This window comes from Homalodisca vitripennis, chromosome 7, assembly GCF_021130785.1.
Source record: "Homalodisca vitripennis isolate AUS2020 chromosome 7, UT_GWSS_2.1, whole genome shotgun sequence".
Lineage (NCBI taxonomy): Eukaryota > Metazoa > Arthropoda > Insecta > Hemiptera > Cicadellidae > Homalodisca > Homalodisca vitripennis.
Window position 1 is genome coordinate 104,333,041 of NC_060213.1, and position 20,132 is coordinate 104,353,172.

Genomic DNA, 20,132 nt, shown 5'->3' on the forward strand with positions numbered 1-20,132 from the left:
TTAATTTGTTCTGAATTTTAATAATGAACATTGGGGACGTCTACATTTAAGGTATTGAATTTAGTTGTTTTTCTTAGACAATGTGCTACGGCACATTTACAGCAGACGAAGAACTAATAACGGAGGGACAGGGCATTAGCTTGATTCAACATACCATACCCTCCGTGACTACAATTTGAGTAAACAAGCGATCGCATTGGGTCTGTGATTATGGGAAGTGGAATCACAAAGCAATATACAAAACTCTACATGCAAATTTTATGACAGAAACTAGTATAGGGAACATCGTATTCATTTCTCACTGATGAGGTGCACGAAACTGATTAGGTGTATAAATACTGGTATAATTTCTAGATTTAACCGAAGAAATATTATGATATTGTGAACATTGATTGGGAAACAAGAACGTGTACTTTACTGTATTGAGCATCATCATTAAATATTGATGACCACTGTTATAATGGAAGTGTTGAAATCTGTTAGTATTATTGATGGTGAGTTTTAGTTTTTAATTTTCAATAACAATATCTATATCCATAACATTTGGAAAACGGTACTGTTTTCGTTATCCTGATTACAAAATTATATATATATATATATATATATATATATATATATATATATATATATATATATATATAGTACTATTTATATTGTTTCACGGGCAAAATAACAACCTCTAATTTTATGTTGGAAATATAAATAATTCAAACCAGAAGTGCACCTTAATACACATAGCGTTAAGTAATATTTACTTGCAATTTTACTTAACGCTAGTTCTCTTAACCATGAGCACTGAAAATGCTTACCCGATGCATGATATATGAATATCATGACTATATGACTATAGTGAAAATGTCATATTACCCTGTCGCATTACATCATTAATAAAGTTATGAACTTCGGTTGTGGAGTTCCTCTACCGAGTTCCGTAGAACCTATTAAAAAAAATTCACAGAATGTTTCGTAGAAATTGCGGGTGAAGCCGCTGGTACTTGCAGGTTAATAAATAATTATAAAAAGGGAATGTTAAAGAACCCGACAGAACGTAAAGAAAGTCGTTACCAGACCGACCTTAATTATCAGGTTAACAATCATTTGAGCTAGTTTTATATAACCAACCAATTTAACAAAGTTCTCAAAATGTTACATTGATAAAAACAATAAAAATTTAGCGATAAACTTGCACTCATCTTTCTAAAAAAGTTTTGTGCTTTTATTTCTTCTAGTTTTCTTCATTATAGCTACCCATAGGGACGTGTACAAATTTACGTTTATTAGCTCTGATATATCCCATTGCCTCTAAATAAATAAGTTTTTTTCTTTTTATCAACAGGAACTTGTATCAAGTTTCATGTCTCAAAGATCTTTCTATAAATATATTTTGCATTGAGAGACAGGCACTTGGAAGCCTAATTGTTCTATGAAAATGACTGTGTAGTTAACGCTCATTAATTTATTTTGTTCCTGAAATACTAGTTTTGTACACTTTTCTACCATTCAAGTAGGACTGAAGAATTTAAATTAGATAACACAACTACAAAACTTGTTGACTCTCCAATAAAATATAAACAGTTGTATAAAAGCAGCTTTAGTGGGCTTCAGTTGTAAACATGTTTTAGTAAGTAAATTCTGAGATAAACGCCCTCGTCCGTCGCTTGTCACACAGGAGAGAATCTGAATGTGTTTGTATTCTCCACGGCGGTGGACAAACTCTGGGGGAACGTGTTGAATATTTCATGTCCAACACTTATTTACCAAACGGAAACGTTTTCGGTTTTACACTTACCAGAGACGTAACATGTAAGAAGCCACATTAGTGTAGGTTGACAATACACGGGAGCTATAGTTTTCTTATTTTACAACATTACTGTTTATAAAAGTAAAAAACAAATACATTTGTGCACAAATTACGGAAGTCCATTGGTTGATCAATAGGGGATTCTTATTGATATCATCTATAATAATAAGTCACAATTAAACTTGTCATTGATCACGATATTCCTTGACAGATCCCTAAATGTGGTTTTCATATTTCTAAATTTTGCCTTTATACGTTTAACTGTAATAATGATTTCTGTTGTACAACCAACGTGATTGAATGGTCAGTCGAGTACAGATCTTCGTTATACAAGAGAAGTATTATTATAACCTGTAGTTATTAAAATAATTCCATTGGCTGTATACTATGTTGTTATAGGACAGATCCTTAATGGACTTAAACGTACAAAGTTCAGGTAATTTTGTTCTATTGCCTAATAATGCTATTGTTGAAACTTATGTGGAATCTTCGTTGTTGGTTTTTTGTTACGTTTCTAGTTGCGATATGTTGCATTAACTTCCCAAAATCCATTCAACGTGGAACACAGAACGGTACCACTGATACACGTAACACAACCTTGACTAAAAATTAGTTGTACGCATGCGCAAGATCTAACTCCATATGCGACTGGCAACAAAACACCGACCAGCCGCTCTCTCAAATAACGTGTCTGAAATAATTTTCGCTTTAATGTCATACACCTTAACATAGGTCAATAGAGACGAAGTATTGTCATCGGTCTGTAATCCACCATAAGGACTACTTCATGCTTAAATCCACGTCTTTGGACAAGGTGGATTTCCTTACTTTCAGATATTATGGATAACCAACCTGAAAACTGAAAATGAGGGAATTCATACGTGAAGTATAAACCACTTACATATTTGTTTATGTATACTGTATATTTTTTTTATATACAAAATTGTGTTCCTCATTAATCCTAATTGGCCAATAAACTATGACTTCTTTAGGAAGAATTAGTTTAAATATTAATAGATGAAAGGAAATCTGTTTAATTCAACCATAAACCATCCTTTATAGCGGACTTCCATGTACCAGGATTGGCCTCACTGCCAAAATTAGATCATAAGAATGGTATTCTTCAATCATTTTCAGCCTTGACTTACTTGGTCAATAGTTGCAATTAAAATAAAATTTTCTACAGGACAGTCTTTCAATTTTATTAGCGCATGAATTTCATTATCACTAAACTTTTATTCTATTCAGTATTATACAAATAAACCATTGCCTCTGATTAAGACAAGACGACCGGATCTTACCAAGCAAAAGTTCATAAGCACAATGTTACTACCCATTATAAAAGCAATTTTTTTTATTGAATCGTTTAATACCAGTGCGTAAAGTATGTTCCAGTGAATTTGAAGATTCCAGAGTAGGGAATGGTAATAGTTATGTACAGCCCTTTAGAATAGTCATGTACAACGTGTTAGTAGCTGAATGTCTGCGCAAAGTTCATTTCTCTTTCTTGCCTAACTAAAATCCTGTAGTTTTGTGACGATATAATTTGAACACCACTGAAATTTTAGAAAAGATATTATCTACGGACAGGTAATATCTACAGATATTAAACATTTATGTAAAGCTTTGCTGTGGTAATTTGCGTTAGACAGCCAATTTCCAGTTTTGTTATTTGAGTTACATTTTAACATTAAATAATATGTTGATACTGCAAATAATTTGAATAAATGGTACGGAACATTATGAGGGAAAATTAATTATTTACTGTATATCTAACAACTCACCTTTTTGAGAAAATTGTATAAATATATTACATATATTACTAGTATTATTTAAATTAACAAGGACAAATAAATTAAAACTATCAGGGCGATATCAAACTTATTTGAAACCTATAATAGCCATATCTCTACAGTCAGAGAATCTCAACATTATAAAATTTACTAAGGTAGTACAAGGAATACCCTATACTGCGTTTGACGCTTTGCTGATCGTGTATCTAAAATCTCAAACCTGACCTTTTATTTAGAGAGATGTCGTGCAGATAGATGTAAAGACATGCAATCGTACATAAAATGCATTTTTATATCATTTTCACAGACAAAAGGAAAAATTTAGTCAACCTACAAAGTGAGTGAATTACAGGCGCTCAGCCTAATTCCATGGTTGACATGCGCCATTACAGAACTAATTTCTGTCTATGTATAAATAAAGGTCCATGCAAAATTTATTCTAAAGATAAAAATTCTATCGAAAAATCGTAGCTCAAGCACAATATTTTTTATAGTTCAATTTTACTATCCAGTTTATAAAATAAATTGTATGTGTTGGGCTAGTTAATTTACACGTTTAAATACGTCACCGGCATTTGTACCGCCCCTTAAGTTATATGCTAAGCTAAAGTTTGGCCTGTTAAAACATGTCAGTATAGAATAATAAAAAGAAAACATTAGAAATAAACATATTTTAACAAAAAAATAATTTTAAATTGTAAACGAAATAAATAGGTAGATATGGTACATACATATCTCACCGTTACACATGAGATCGTGTTATTTTCGAAACGTTCTATGTAAGGATTCATGATTCATGAAGGAAAAATTTAGGGCAAGTCATGTCGCCTTGGAAAAATGAGAACCTAGCTCTGAACCAGTCCAGTCCCTCCAGTGTAAGAAGGCAGGGGTAGCACACCCTAACATCTAGGTAGGCAGAACTTTTGACTCTTAGGAAAGAAACCAACTGTAACAGTCATCTCCCGCAGTAGGCTAAACCTATCGAATTACCCTTGAGCCCCAGAATCTCGACATGTGCGATTAGTGATATGCCGCTCCTTAACATCTATACGGTTGCCCAGATTTAAGTGACACATCGGTTTATGCTGTACCCAGTATAGAAGATATAAACCACCCAGGAGTGAAACCTCAAGGAGTGTAGTACCCATTAGGCATGATACTTTAGAATTCAATATACTGGAAATTACAGGATGGGCGTTAGTGAAACCTTTTGTTTGAGAAACTGTTCCATTTAATTCCTATAAATCTGTCTCTCTGTCCGATCGAATGTCTCGAGAATGAACAAATGTATGTACTTGAATATAGCATAAACATTCTATTTCAATACAAGATTTATCAAAATTTACGATAATGTATGTCGTTAAATGGTAGTTTGGCGGAGGCTTTTTGTGTTTGCACTAACTATATAGTTTGGTATTTGTCAAGAACTGGATTTGAGCTAAGTAACTAACCACCTTGACTATAAGTTCTGTGGAAAACTCAGCCAACCCAGAATAAAGTTGCAATGAAAGTTATTACCTACACAGGTATATTGATGAAATTGAATACTAAGAGTTAACTGTCTTAATGATAAAAAATTGTTTTCACAAAAATATATTGTGTAATATATATCTGATTGGCAACAGTATTTAAATAGTACAAATAATATTACAACTGACATATTTATCAAATATATAAAAAATATATACCCTGACTGGCTGACTGCCTAATTGTGGAACATTATCATATATTGTAAATAATAATTTTGATGGTATTTTATACAGTTTAATAATAGGTTTTAGTGGATTATATTATTGGAAAATTTTGAATACACTTTATACAAGCATATCTATAATTATATTGCACAAACAATAGCATGGTTGCATGATTTGCTTCCAAGAGAGCAATAACACAGCATGGTAATCAGATGCAAACAGCTTGATAAAGCCTCCAATACAATTAGCATAGATTGTTGCAGAGATACAGCTGCGCTCAGTGTGCCTTAACTGCTCGTCATTCCTTTCCGGAGAATCTTCACTTTATTAGTAATTATTACAAAATTACCTCTTTAAGGTATTTAAAACTGTTTTTCTTTTTAGTTTTTGTAATTTTTATTTTTAGCAAATGTGGCAACTGAAATCAACCTTACATAATAATGATTGCACCACTCTAAACCTTTAGAATAATGTTCAATTTAACTCTCTCATAGTTTAAACCTTTGGGATGCAAAGTATTGACATCTTGTACTTTAGACCATCACAAACCCATGCTTGCTCTTGATTCCTTATTAATAACCAGACGATAATACTTAGTTTTGGCGACGTTTTGGCCTGATGTGGTATGTGTCATAAACGTGTTTTTTATTTCTATTTGTGCCCTTCGTATTCGATTTGTAACAAGCGCTTTTTGCTTCCAAATTGTATTATTAGTACAAGCGAAAGTCATCAAGCGAGGTCATGGGAACATCTGACCTTGAAGTAAGTATCTTTTATCTTTAGCATTACTAGAAAGACACAATTATATATCGAGATATGCTTAAAATGATCTATCCTACGATATCAATAAAATCTATGAAGTAACAGAGATCTAATGTGCAGTTCTAAGAGATGCTAAATTTTATTTCCTTCCTCATTTATAACTACAAACATACCCGGAAGATAATGTTTGTAATAAAAAGGGTCTGTACGTAAATATGGAATAAAGGAAATTTTTAATTTACTGTTAAAATGAAGTATTTTAGGTGTAATATTGTGAAAAACTCAATGGGTATAGGGTTACGGGTGATAAACTATAGCATTTTATTATAATTTAAAATAGTAGCTCAGAATCGGAAATTGATATGAGCAAGTTCAAAAACATGGACCAAGCTTAAGGAAAGCTCAACAAGCAGGATTCTGAATGACCAAAAGAAGGAAATGTTTGATTTGTTCGAGTGATATATAGGGCAAACGTAAATAATATTACCATTATTACTCTAAAATCAAACTTATATATAACACTATACGACTCTAAACTATAAATTATTTAAATGCCAGGAGTTAATCTCGTTGGACGTAAACAACATTGTTATTGGTCACGCTAACATTATCATGAAATAACAACAACCAAAATTTTAATAAATAGTATTGACAAAGTTATGTAATGAAACATTGTTGTATATAAAATATCTAGAATAAATTAAGAACTATGCTTATTAAAATGTGTGGTATTTAAACTCAAAATTGTTACTTACAATTGAGAAAATCATACTTATTATTACACGTCGATATTTATTAGGCATAGAATGTTTACGTTTACTGGACAAAATATTCAAAATAAAGTGACTATAATAGTTTTCAAGGTCAAACTCTAATAATAACGCCTATAAATTCAGTTTTAATTTTACTGAGAATATCCGTGCCATAATTACTGATATAGAAATTCAGCGCTCAAAAAGTAACAAGAATTCATGTCGATAAATCCATTCAGGATTTTTTTGTTTGATAATTTGGAAGCTGGTTCCAAGGCATAGATAATGTCAATAAAAATAACTAGTGTTAAGAAACAATATCACCTATTAAGAAGTCTTTTAATTTTTAACAGCTGTTGTCATGAATATTCACATCTAGCAGTTTAACTCAACTTGGATGTTGTCTTATGTAAGTAAGCGTTCAAAGGAAAATGTCAAACAGAACTTAGCACCCAAGGGCTGGTGTTAGTTTTTCTCACGAGCTATGAAATTCTATGCCTCTATAACTTCATGTGTATTACAATTTTTATTTTCTGTAAAGTAAGAGCAGAATTATTATAAAGATTTTTAACGTAATTGTATGGATAAAAAAATAAATTTACTTAGCGTCTGTCCACAATGCAAAATACCTGAACAATACTAAAGATACTTTCTCAATTTTAGGCTGATTGTCTTTTTAGCCGTATTCTGCTAGTTCTCATAGGCAATTATCATGCATGAGGATCTTATCAAAAAGAATGATGAGAGAGTCGATGCAATACATGGTCGCAGTGTCGATAGAAATTATGAACAGTTATTCTGGCAAATATAGGATTTAAATCTGCGCTACCTCAAACACAAATTCAAAATAAAAAGTCTTTTATTAGTAAGCAATTGGCAATCCTTATTAATTTGAAATGTTAGGATACACGGCATTTTATGAGATTACGTAAGATGTTTCACAGAATCTAATTTTTTAATTGGTTCCTACAATAATTTACAACGTGGTGAATTGAGACTCTATTAAGTTGAAAAAGAATGTTTTCGTCTATTGTTACATACCGTCTCAAACATAACAATCTGTTTTTGACTTTTGTTATATTAAAAAAAAACAGGATTTTCAGTCTGTTTTGTCAGTTAGTAATTTATTCATAATAATAGTGAATCACTAATAATTTTGTCATAAAATTAGAGTAGTCTATTTAAGTGAATATTATATATAAACTAAGAAAAGTAACAAACATAAGTGGGCGTAATATCACTTGTTTAAGTAGAATATAAGATAAAAAATTTGAATTTTTTGTAATATTGATTACTGTTTACACAATCAAACTGTATTACTATTAAGAAATATTTTGATAGTAAATGTCTGGCTATGTAAATGTTAAAATATAGTTACTAAATGTTCTCGGCGTTTTATGTAAACAACAAAAACAATTCTACGCCAAATTCATTGATAAATTTATCTTAATAACTGTACACTATAAATATATCTCTCTCTCTCTCTCTCTCTATATATATATATATAATATATATATATATATATTTTACAATATAAACAATTTCCAATGTTTAGAACCCCATTTTGTTAGAATATGTAACTGATATTTTACTCTTCGAATAAACAGTGGTTTCATAGAAGTGGTTTATTTTAAACTCTTATGGAATTGCATTCCAGCAATAAAGCCCAGGTCTAGTGGCGGCTGGAGAGGTTAAATACTCATAAACGCTGAACAGAAACAGCTATTCCAGAGAAGCTGGCAGACAGTAAAGTTTTAGAATATCAAGAGAAATGTGATTTCCATCTTTCAAGATTTGGAATACTACACAATAGTTTAACGTCTCAAGTCACGTTATGAATATAGTTTGTCTGTACACTACAACTTTCAATGTATCCACTCAGTCGATAATAAACAGAGAATCTTTTATTCTACTGTCGAATGTTTTATAATTGGTTATATGTTATAAAAATTAAATACCCTAGTGCACGTGCATATATATATTGCTTTGTATAAAACTTATTAACATCAAATCTAATATATACAGTTTAAATTTCCCATGATAATAAAGGTACGGAGACCGAAGGTAATATGTAAAACGTAAAAGTAATAAGATGCAGCAGATATTTCATTCCCTCCCTCTCTCACTGCTCAACACTTTGTCAGATTACCGTTAGTTTAAACAACCAATCTCAAGTCCTTTTTCTGAAAATTGACGTTCAATTTGTAAAATAAATGATTATTAATTAATTATATAAATAATCTGCAATAAGTCTAAGAAGGAAATAATTGTAAGCACAAAAAAATATTGAATATGTATTTAATTTTTCAGCTAATTACCTCTATTAAAGAAGTGATTTATTATACTAGCAGGAGTAGTCAGTATATAAAGAGTGTGAGATTTACCACATATTAAAATGTAAATAAAAATTTCCTAAAACACTAAGTACGCTACAGAGTTTAAAAGGCAATAGGTTTTTTCCTATAACCAGCGTGTCTTATCAAATTGTTTATATATCTGAAAACTCTACAGCTAGTAAATTGTTTCAGCTCCACCAAAAACATGTACCTACAACCTGAATGAGGATTAATATGTTTAGTACAAAATGTTAATTGCTCTTTTATATTAAAATTTGCTTTACAGTTGGACACAGTAAATTATTTGCTGGCAAAACGCTTGCAAAAAGCTGCACGACCTCCCTTCAGGAGTAATGGACTAAGATATAGCCAAAGTTGAATCTCACCTTTGGTAAGTAATACACTGAATAACTATTTAATGGTAAGTGTTTAGCTAAGGGCTTCAATTTGGATTGCTATGAAAGTTTGGTTATTTTTTTATGCTTAGGACATATTTTTTATCTTCCTAGCACGGTCTAAGGTTAAGGTTTACAGATGAAAGATACTTTAGTTTTACAATGGTGCGAGTGGAGAGGCTAGGTACAATATTTCGAGCCATAAAGGATAAAGATTTTAAAATGAGGTCTACTACACAGTACTAAGTTAATGTACTATATATTTCTCAAATAAGAGGCATAACCATAGAGTGAGTATACAGAGGCTTACAGGGCAAGGAAGATGTCTTTTTTACTTGTTGGCTACAAAGCTGTGTAGTTCACGGCTCGATTCTACAATATATTTATACACATATAAAGGTAAAATGATAACACTATCCGGACAATGAAGTTATTTGGTTGTATAGTATAATATTTTCTACCGATAAAACTATGCGTTTTAACCGTCTCTCTACGGAAAATGTTACCACAGTGACACGGTACCCGCATCCATACCGTGCTTCATAAACAATTATTGAAATTGACAAATTGTTGTCTCATAGCAAGTAAAATATTTCACATGTTTCCAAGACACTTGCTATGTTCATTATTTCAGTTAGGCTACTTTGGAATTGTTTGTGGTCAAACAAAAATTATTGCAAAATACAAAACAATTTACAAGAAATCCAGAGTGGAAATGTAACTATGTATATTGAACACTCTTGTATTTTATCACGTTCAGGTATTAGAAACAATTTTTTTAATAATCTTAGGAACTATATTTATTTACATTTCAATAAAAAACAAAAGATTTTGAGTGTTCTAAAGTTTTTTTTAAATATCCAGTCTCTCAATATAATATTTTAGTTAAAACATACCCTAGATCTGAGAAACATATTTTTAAAACAAGTTGTATAAATCGGCATCTAAAACTATTGCAAGCCAACTTTTTGCTTAGCGTTAACCTGTAATTTATTTTTAAGAAAGTCAAAAGAGTACTTTTCTCAATATTTCTCTCCTTACTGCTCCAGACACAAAACGGGGCAGTTCCAGTCCAGCAGTTCCGATGTCCGCTTCAATAACCACAGATTCTTACCGTTGTCACTCGTGTTTCTAAGGTAGTTCAATACCAAATAAAAAAAATACATACCTGTAAAAACACCTAATTTTCTCAAAGAAGGCATATCAATGAAATACTGAACTACAGAATCTCTTTACAATAATCTGCAAACACAGTGTACCAGTGTATTAATTAAACACGTATTAATTTACAAAAATTAGGAAATCATTTGTGTAATTACGCTGTCCCGTAATCGAAATTAAAGTTCCCAATGCGGGTGAACTACATACAATTCTAGTCATCTATATTTCATTTAATTTTTTTTTATTTCTGAATTTTCTAAATTTCTAAATATCAACACAATATTACTGAATATTACTTAGCAAATATTTTATCACCTATATTATGTAATGTTCTAAGTATATAATATGCCAAACTTATTTTCGTTCTTTGAATATATTTAAGAAATCAACATATATATCACTATGATATATATATATATATATATATATATATATATATATATATGAAACCGTTTAATTATCAGGTCATTTGGGGATATGAAATATGGGTAAAAGACTTCTTCAGTGATACTTAATACGTATTAAGAATATTAATTGAAGTACATTTCATATCAACAGAACAGCTTAATGCTTAGTAAATATTTTTAAACTAAATAAATATTTGGTTTTTGCTTCACTTTATAAAATTTTCCAACACATTTAACGCATTTGTAACTCACCTGTCCCGAGCAGTCGTTGTTAATTGTTAGTGTAGCTCACCGCCTGCAATATCCGAGACGTATAGGAGTTTGGTGTGCTTTACTTATAAATGATGAACAATTCTTATATAACAATCCAAGTCACAAACACTTATCTACATAGTGTTTAGTAGTATATTATTACACAGAGGAAACTAGATTAAACATTAAAATTAATTCTACTTTAACCAATGTAAACAACCTGTAGATTCCACTTTGAGCATTTTTAACATTTCATACAAAACAATGTTTTTTTCGCACTGTTGTCGTGTTGACTATTTACACTAATATATTTATATCCCGTTTTAAATTATTATGGTATAACCAAATTGGATGTTTAGTGTAAATCCTTAGTAAATACTTAGTATTACACCCATTAATATCCAATCATGAAACAATCATGAATTTTATCTCATAAGAACAATGTTGTACCGCAAATACTTTTACGCCTTTAATGTATCGTATAATTTATTTAGATATAATTTAAAAGATGTAACTAATACATGCACTATACAGTTTTTATCTATGCAGTATGCAGCCGTGTTTTTGCATATAAAATAGATTAAATATCTCCAAAATGGAAGCTTTAATTAGCTATTTAAGCATTTTTATTTAATCTTTAGCAATAAAAATTTATCAAGAGCAAAATACAAACCACTAAACTTATTCATTTTTTCAATCCGATTCAGGTGTATTGAACTATCTCACTTGTATATACATTAACTTACAAAGGTATATATAATGTATGTTTAACTTGTATATTCCTGACCCCTTCATCTCAAATCTCATATTTTTGGGCCAGAATATTAACAATAACAGGTACATCCACTTACATCAAAACAAAACAATAATGGATATCTCTTTATTGGCTTTATGTCACACTCAACAAGAAAATTGGAAACTATCTGACGAAGCAAACGTAGTGCAATTAAAAGTACTAAATGCAGGCTTGAGTAATCTTAATCATAGTAAGGAGAAAGAAAATAACTATTAGATAAAAATCATATTGATGAATAAACCTCATGTATGAGAAACAACAGTACTATAGTACGAAATGGAGAGAATCAATATAAGATATTAGTGTAGTAAAGGCAGATTGATTAGATAACGCACCTGTCTCGAGCAGCTGGCGGCGGACTGATAATGTTCCTACACGGCAGTCTTCACTCTTTTCCCTCGCTCAAATACAAATAAACTAAAGAACCTTTCAAGCGACAATCCAACTTACTCCCTATTAAAGCTTTCAAGCGTATTAGTTACGTCATATTTATACTTATGTTATTGTCACAGTTTTCTTACCGTAAGGAAAGATACTAAAAGTAAGAATTAGATTTATATCAGAGAAATATCTTTAAAATTATCCATTCGCCCTTACTTGTTGGTTTAGTTTATGAACCATTATAAACCTCAATAATAACGTTTAATCCAAAGGTGAAACTGTGTTTTTGAGCTCCCGAATTTTCATGACTGAAAATCTCATTTCTCATGATAACCTAGACCATTACTGTTCGCCAGCTTCTCTGTAACAGCTCTATTTCCATGGAACTGTTTATGAGTCATTAACCTCTTCAGCTTTGTTAGACCTGGAATATATTGTTAAAATGATTTTCCCTAAGGGTTTCAAAATAAATTATTGTCTTTTAAAATTATAATTTATTTAAAGCTTGAAGTAATGAATGGTATATTGTGTGAATATATTGCCATTTGTCTTTGTTCTAGATAAAAAAATCCATCAAACTTTGTTGATTCTTTTAATCAGGTAGATTTTATTATTCTATTGAAACTGGATAAAGAACTTAATTACACAATCTTTAATTAAATCCGTCGCTGGATCATCGAAAATTTTAATATAGCTGTATAACTTAACTTAACGATACAAATTTCAATGTTTCAAATTAAAAAATAATATGAGAAAGGTCTTTTTCATATATCTTACAATTTGCATGCAATTTCAATTTTACATAAATAAGAATGTTTCAATGATGGTACATTTTACGATATGAAATTAGGATGACTTTAATGTTTTTGTAAATTTGTTTCCTATATTAATGTTTGTATGTCTATCTTCCCGCTGGACATCTCTATAATTAAATGAGTTATTAATTATAACATTCTAATTTAATCTCAAAGAAGACTGAGATATACTGGATAATACTTGCCACGCGGTAAATAGTATAGCGTATACTCTAAAGTAATAACATAAATTGAATATCTTTATTGTTAGTGTATGGAATTTCTCTTTAACCGCTCAGTTAATAGCTTTAAAATTCATTCATTTAATTTAATGTTGTACTAAAAGATTTGTGCCTTGTTTAAAATACTCTTTTATGAACATGATGCTCTTTCATTGGAATTGCCCGTGTATCAGTCAGTACAAGAAGTTTGTTAAATGCAATTGATGCTTTTTAGACATAAATAGTCAAATACTCCTCATGCTTGAAATAAAATTAAATAAGTTTTAGATTCTGACAATCTGTGGTATTTTTAATCGGTAAGAGTTGGAAATATGTTATAACATTTGCAGATTTAAAATTATTTAATAATGTGTACATTTACTCTTCACATATAAGGAATTTTTAATTTCTCTCATTCTAACACATATAAGGAAAATGTTTCCATTTTTCGAAAAAAGCCAAAAAATTTTTACCTTTCAGATTCCAATTTAAGGACAAGCTCATAATATTTATAATAGGCTACAATAGGTCAATATTTAACATATTAACTATAGAAGAGTTTGCATATTGTACATCCATACATTTTATATTTCATTGTTAAGTATTTGGGTAAATTTACTATTTCATATCAGAATGTACCTTTGCGTTCATTTTGGTATTTTCTTCACATATATAAATTTCTAATCGTATCTACATTTTAATATTGTTAGAACTCATTGGATCCGTAAAAATGGAAATTCAACTTACCACAACTTTCCAAAATCCACATATTCTTCGATATTACATGAATACTACATTCTTGTTATTGGTAACATTATAATGTAAGAGTACACCACATCACGTTTTACTAAGATTGCATGAAACATTTCTTGTGCTATAACTTGTGCTATCTTCATGCTGCGTGAAAACAGTAAATGCAACGGTTTAAAAATCAATACGATTAAACTCAGTTTGATTACAAATTAATTCATTCTTTGATTTTTATGTATCTTTCACAGATACCCATATCACCAATATTTGCTAGCGCTCAGCCAAGTCTCTTGGAGTCAAACGTACCATCATCGATCTTCATGTTGCCTATATAAAATAATAATAAATAAGTACGGAGATCAGTTCATTCTAAAGACGTCTTGTAAAAAGGACTGATACGCATAAATAAAAATAGGCAGACAGAAATTAAATCTTTTAACCCTTTTAACCACTGCAATAAGAGAATATTATGCGAGCTATCACTAAAATTAATTAAGATTTTCAGATGATATACAAAGCACGATCTCGCTGTTAGAAATGTCAATGAACGAAAAAATTCAATCTAAGCGTTTTAAAGTGTCAAGATGAAATGACTTTGTGTGCAGTGGCAATCGTTTAGAATTAAAATTCAAATCACTATTCCAGACAGTTTATTTAATTTAAACTACACTGAGAGAGATATTTTAATTCATCTATTTCTTATAAAATAAGATATTTGTTTTGTTTTGTATAAGACCGTCCTGATCAGATTTGACTTCTGCATAAGTTAACCCTAAGTATTAATGTGTAGCTTATAATGGTAAAAATTGTTTATGCATTACAAAATTCACTACTATTCACAACATTAATTAGTTCCTTAATGTTCCTTAGTATATGGAAAAATGAATTTACTTTTCATTTTTAAATTTATAAATTAGATTTTTTACCATATGGTGTAACATGTTTTTAAAGCTATTAGATTATTAATTTATTGCTTTATCATTCTTAAATCACGATTAGCTGCTATTTGATTTATATACAGCTACTAAGCAAACAAATTTTGTTGTAATTAAAGTTTACCTCCTTGAGAGACATTTTACTACTTTTACCCGAACAAGCTGCTTGGAATTTAACTCAGGAAAATTATAATTACGATAAAGCAGAACAAAAAAGTGGAAAAAAGTTCATTATTGATATGGTTAAATTAAACAAGATAAACATTGAATTATTGAAACATAATAATTTTATACGCATAAGGTAATTTCTTTTATTTAATATTTAAATTTTAAGGTTTTTAATGCTTATTTTCTATTTTTAAAAGTAAACTACTCAACTCTATTTAAAAAGTTAAGGAATTTGAAAATTAAATTTTTGCAATAATTTGCAATGATAATGATATTGAGAAATTATTTTCAAAACCGAACTCACAATAAATAAACAATTAAAAGAGGTACATTACACAATCCTATTTAATTCTAGAATTATTAAATAAATCAAAATGACTACAAAATTCAAACGTAGTAAAATAAAAAGTAATTTATAATTAATACACTATACCATGAAATAAAAATCTAATGCTTCAAACCTGTGTGTATGTTTGTGTGTATGTGCGTGTTTTATTTGATCATATAAAAACTGCAGGACCAATTCTACTGATCCTAAATGGTCTTGGAATCCGAATTTTTGCCTTAATCATCAGAAAGTAAATGTGTTTTGAATCACAAGTAAAGCATCAATAGAATAATTTGTATATTTAAATTGGTGACTGACAAAATATTCATTTTTACCTATATGTGAAGGTCAGTTACTCTTTACAAATGACTATTACGTGCAGAAGCTTTCCCCTGTCAAGGTTGTTTTATTAGAAATTAAATCAAGTACAGTAATATTTCATTATTTATTACATCAAAGTAGCTTAACTAAATAATCTTTGATTTTAGTCTCTCTTTAGACTTCTTCACTATAGTCTCAATTAATTCTCTTGTTACTAAAATCTTTGATATTTAGATATTCAATTAAATATCAAGTAGTTTTAGACGTATGTATAAAAGGCAATTTCACTCTCCGAATTCAGGGCCCGATCTTTAAACATAAATTTAAAATTGAAGGAGGATTTCAAATATTTGTACTGAACACAATTATCTCAGGGTTATTTTCAACGCTATTCAGAAAGAATATCCTCTAGGTGTCTCTGTTAAAAAATTTAAATTTCGAGCGAATCCAAGAGTTAATACTTATGAACTAACAAAAAGATTTAATACTTATGAACTGATATAAATAAGTCGCTATTAAGGTTTTTATGTATTCAATATTGTATTGACATATTCCGTTTCAATGTTCGATTATATTTGTATACTTATATTATAATTAAGTTGTTGTTTTATAAAGAATTTATATAGAGGAAATTTGTTTAACTAAATTTAATTGAAGAAATAAACATGTATATTTCCTGAAGAATTTTTAAAATACAATAGGTTGGCATAAAACCATATTGATCGTTTTAAAAACCAAATCACAAAATTTTCAAGCTAATACATTGATCACATCCGTTGGCAAGGGTATGACCCCTGTTCTTTCAGGAGACACGCGTGTTTTGGTCCCAGGTAAGTCAGAAACTTTGCATGTTAAGATAACCCTATTTGAGGAACACCATTTCCAACAAGGCAAAAAGCCTTCACTTAAAGATGTATTGCACTGAATATTTCTTTAGCTTGATACAAACTTATTTTAGTATTTAGTACATTGGTTAGTCCAGCTTTTAATATTCGGTATACCAAACTATTTACCTTAAACTCGCATAACAATTGTGACAGTGTGACTAAATAATGAACATTGTTTTGAATTCAAATTTGAATTGAAGAGAGGTTCAAGATGATTAAAAATTGGCTTATGTTAATGAAATAAGAGTGATTTTTATAATTTTATATTATAAAACGTCTTTTATTTGCATTTGGCGAAGAATAGTTGAGCTACATAATATTTTTTTATTATTTCATTATAAAAATTAGATAATAAATTATCTTCCTATTCAAATGTTGTATATAGTTGAAATATTTACAAGGGAACACTGTGGGATAAGTGGGGTATATGAAAATACAGGAAAAACGACGATTCCCAGAAAGATTTACAATTGTAGCACTCAGCCACTTATACTTTTATTAAACTTCCGTGAAAAAGCTAGATTGCGTGTTTTTAACTCTTCTAAAAAGTATAAATGTAAACAGTTAATGTGGTTTGTGCTGTTGTATTATTCTTTATGTTGCAATTAATAATAACTCAACTAAATTTAAACACACGTTTGCCCCTAAAATCTTAGCGATTTTTAAAATGGTAAAAACGTCCCTTCTTGCGTTCTGTCTACAAACAATGGCATATAATCTGTGTACATTTATCTCAAAACTAAGCATATTATCAGTGAATCACAATTTTTTTCAGAACAATACATTACTACGCTAAACTGGTCAATTTTTATTTAAAAATATTAAGTCTATATAATATAAATGGACTTAATAAGATGAAATATAATAATAAGCTTAACTTGTAGTATAACAAAGACATTGTTCAATAGATTTATATCCTTATGCAAAAATATTCCTATATTAATATAAAAATATTTTTGGAAGTTGTTATTTTATTAAAACATACTCAACAATTATATAACTACTCTAATAAAGGGATACCTTAAATTCTGAGATTTAATTAGATTACCACGTACTTTGCTGTTGTGAGTTCTTCTTATTCCATCGGAAACGTGCGATCATCGTTTCTGTCACTTTTTAAATGGAGCAAAATTAAAATTTATGAATATTCCATAATTTGGCTTAAATTTTTCAATTTTTTCTATTCAAATTTTATTCATTAAGATATATTCGTTTTAAATGTTTTAACTCTTCTTTGAATACTTCGCTGTCATAACAAATACAATCAGCTCTCTGAGAACCAATTTGGGTTCAGAAAGGGGAACCCGACTGTAGAAACGGTTTATAGTATTTTCGAACATATTTTTAAAAGAGTTTACTGTTGGAATCTCACTATAGGTTCGTTACCTATCTGAGACTTTTAACTTAGTTAACCATCATACACTACTAGACATACTGGAATCCGAGAGGTGCCCCTGTAGTAGTTCAGTTCTTTTCTAAGCTACAGAAGACAAGGTGTTTAAATCACAAACCAAATTTCCAGCCAAATTGGAATGAGTTATTATGGTTGGTCTCAAGTTTTCATTCTCAGCCCGAGATTTTACCTGGTATATGTTTAAGACATTGAGTTATCCGCTTATGCAATCTAAACTCATACCGTATGCTGATGATATGGCTCTCTCTTACAGTTTAAAATTAGGGGAAGTTTTAAAAAAGCAAGGTTTCGTTAACTTGAACAATAATATCCAATATTTACACAGCCTCATTATCACATCAAACTCACTAACATGCAATGTGCGAATGTTAGGTTTAGCTCCAGTTCACCTCCCTCTTGCAGCTAAACTCAACATCCATATTGAATCAGTCTTTCCCACTTTGTACATAGCTGACGTATGTGAAGTTTAAATGCGTTGAAATTTTACTTTACAATTACTAGATTCAGAATGTTAGCCTGCCATCATTTTAGTAGCAACCTATTTTTCAAAATTCCTGGGAATACTTTTTAATTCAGGGGTAACTTAGTTTGCACCGGTTATCGGAAGTTAATTACTGAAAGAAACTGTAGCATTTACATTGCCTTAGGCATTTTTCTATTGCGATCTTTAATTAAATAATACCCAATGCTCAAGAAGGTTTAGACTCGTTTAATAGACTTTAGCGTCAAAGGAATTCTATATTTCGGCGAGTTTTAGGTTTTCAATAGAAGGTCAGACACATTAAAAACCAACACGCGGGCAGTGGACACAATATGAAAAAGAATAAAGTCGAAGTGCAAAATATAGGAGTGAAGCATCGTTAAATGTATGTCGAGATTGTGTTATTAAACCAATCATTATGACATATAATCTATAATTTTAATATCAAATAAAGTTTTCATCTTCCGTTCGATTTTTACTACAAGATATGACAACTAAAACAAACAATTGGTATAACACAAAAACTAACTTTACAATACATAAAATAAAAATACCAGTGTCAGTAGTTTAAATCACGTTAAAACAGTTTAATAATAAAATCCTAATTATAGAGTAAAACTTAACTATCATTATAGAACAAATAGTATCCATAGTGAGATAAAGAAGAATGAAGCCATGTTTTTATAAAAATGTTTCAGCCTGGTATACACATATTATATTACTAGGTTACAACAACCCCTTTGATTAAGAGTTTCCTCAGTAAACAACCCTTACTCTAGAAGGGTGAAATTAAAACATATGTCCATTCAGTTTATTAATAAACTTATTTATCTAATCAAAAGACGCAAATAACTTCGACGTAGTTATTTATTTGCGACAAGGACATCTGGTAAATTGTTTATTTAACATAATAAACTACAAAACCATAAATTGACGGAAGAAATTATTTATGTTGAAACTCTTAAGAAAATACATTTCAGCAATGAAGTCAATGTCGAGTGACGCTGAAGAGGTTAAACACTCATAAAACGTTGAACTGAAATAGAGCTATTACAGAGAAGCTGGCAGGCAATACAGTTTTAGGTAACGAAGAGAATTACGATTTTCATTCTTGATTAGTTTTTGGAGCTTTCATGTACTATTTAAACCTCGAATGTCATATTATTATTGAGGTTTCTAATGTATACATATTTACTAACTCAATCAACAAGAAAAGGCCAATAAAATATCTTAATTATAGGCATTCTGGTATCAAACGTTATTCTTAAGTTTAGGGAAAATGTTTACAAGGGTTACATTCAAG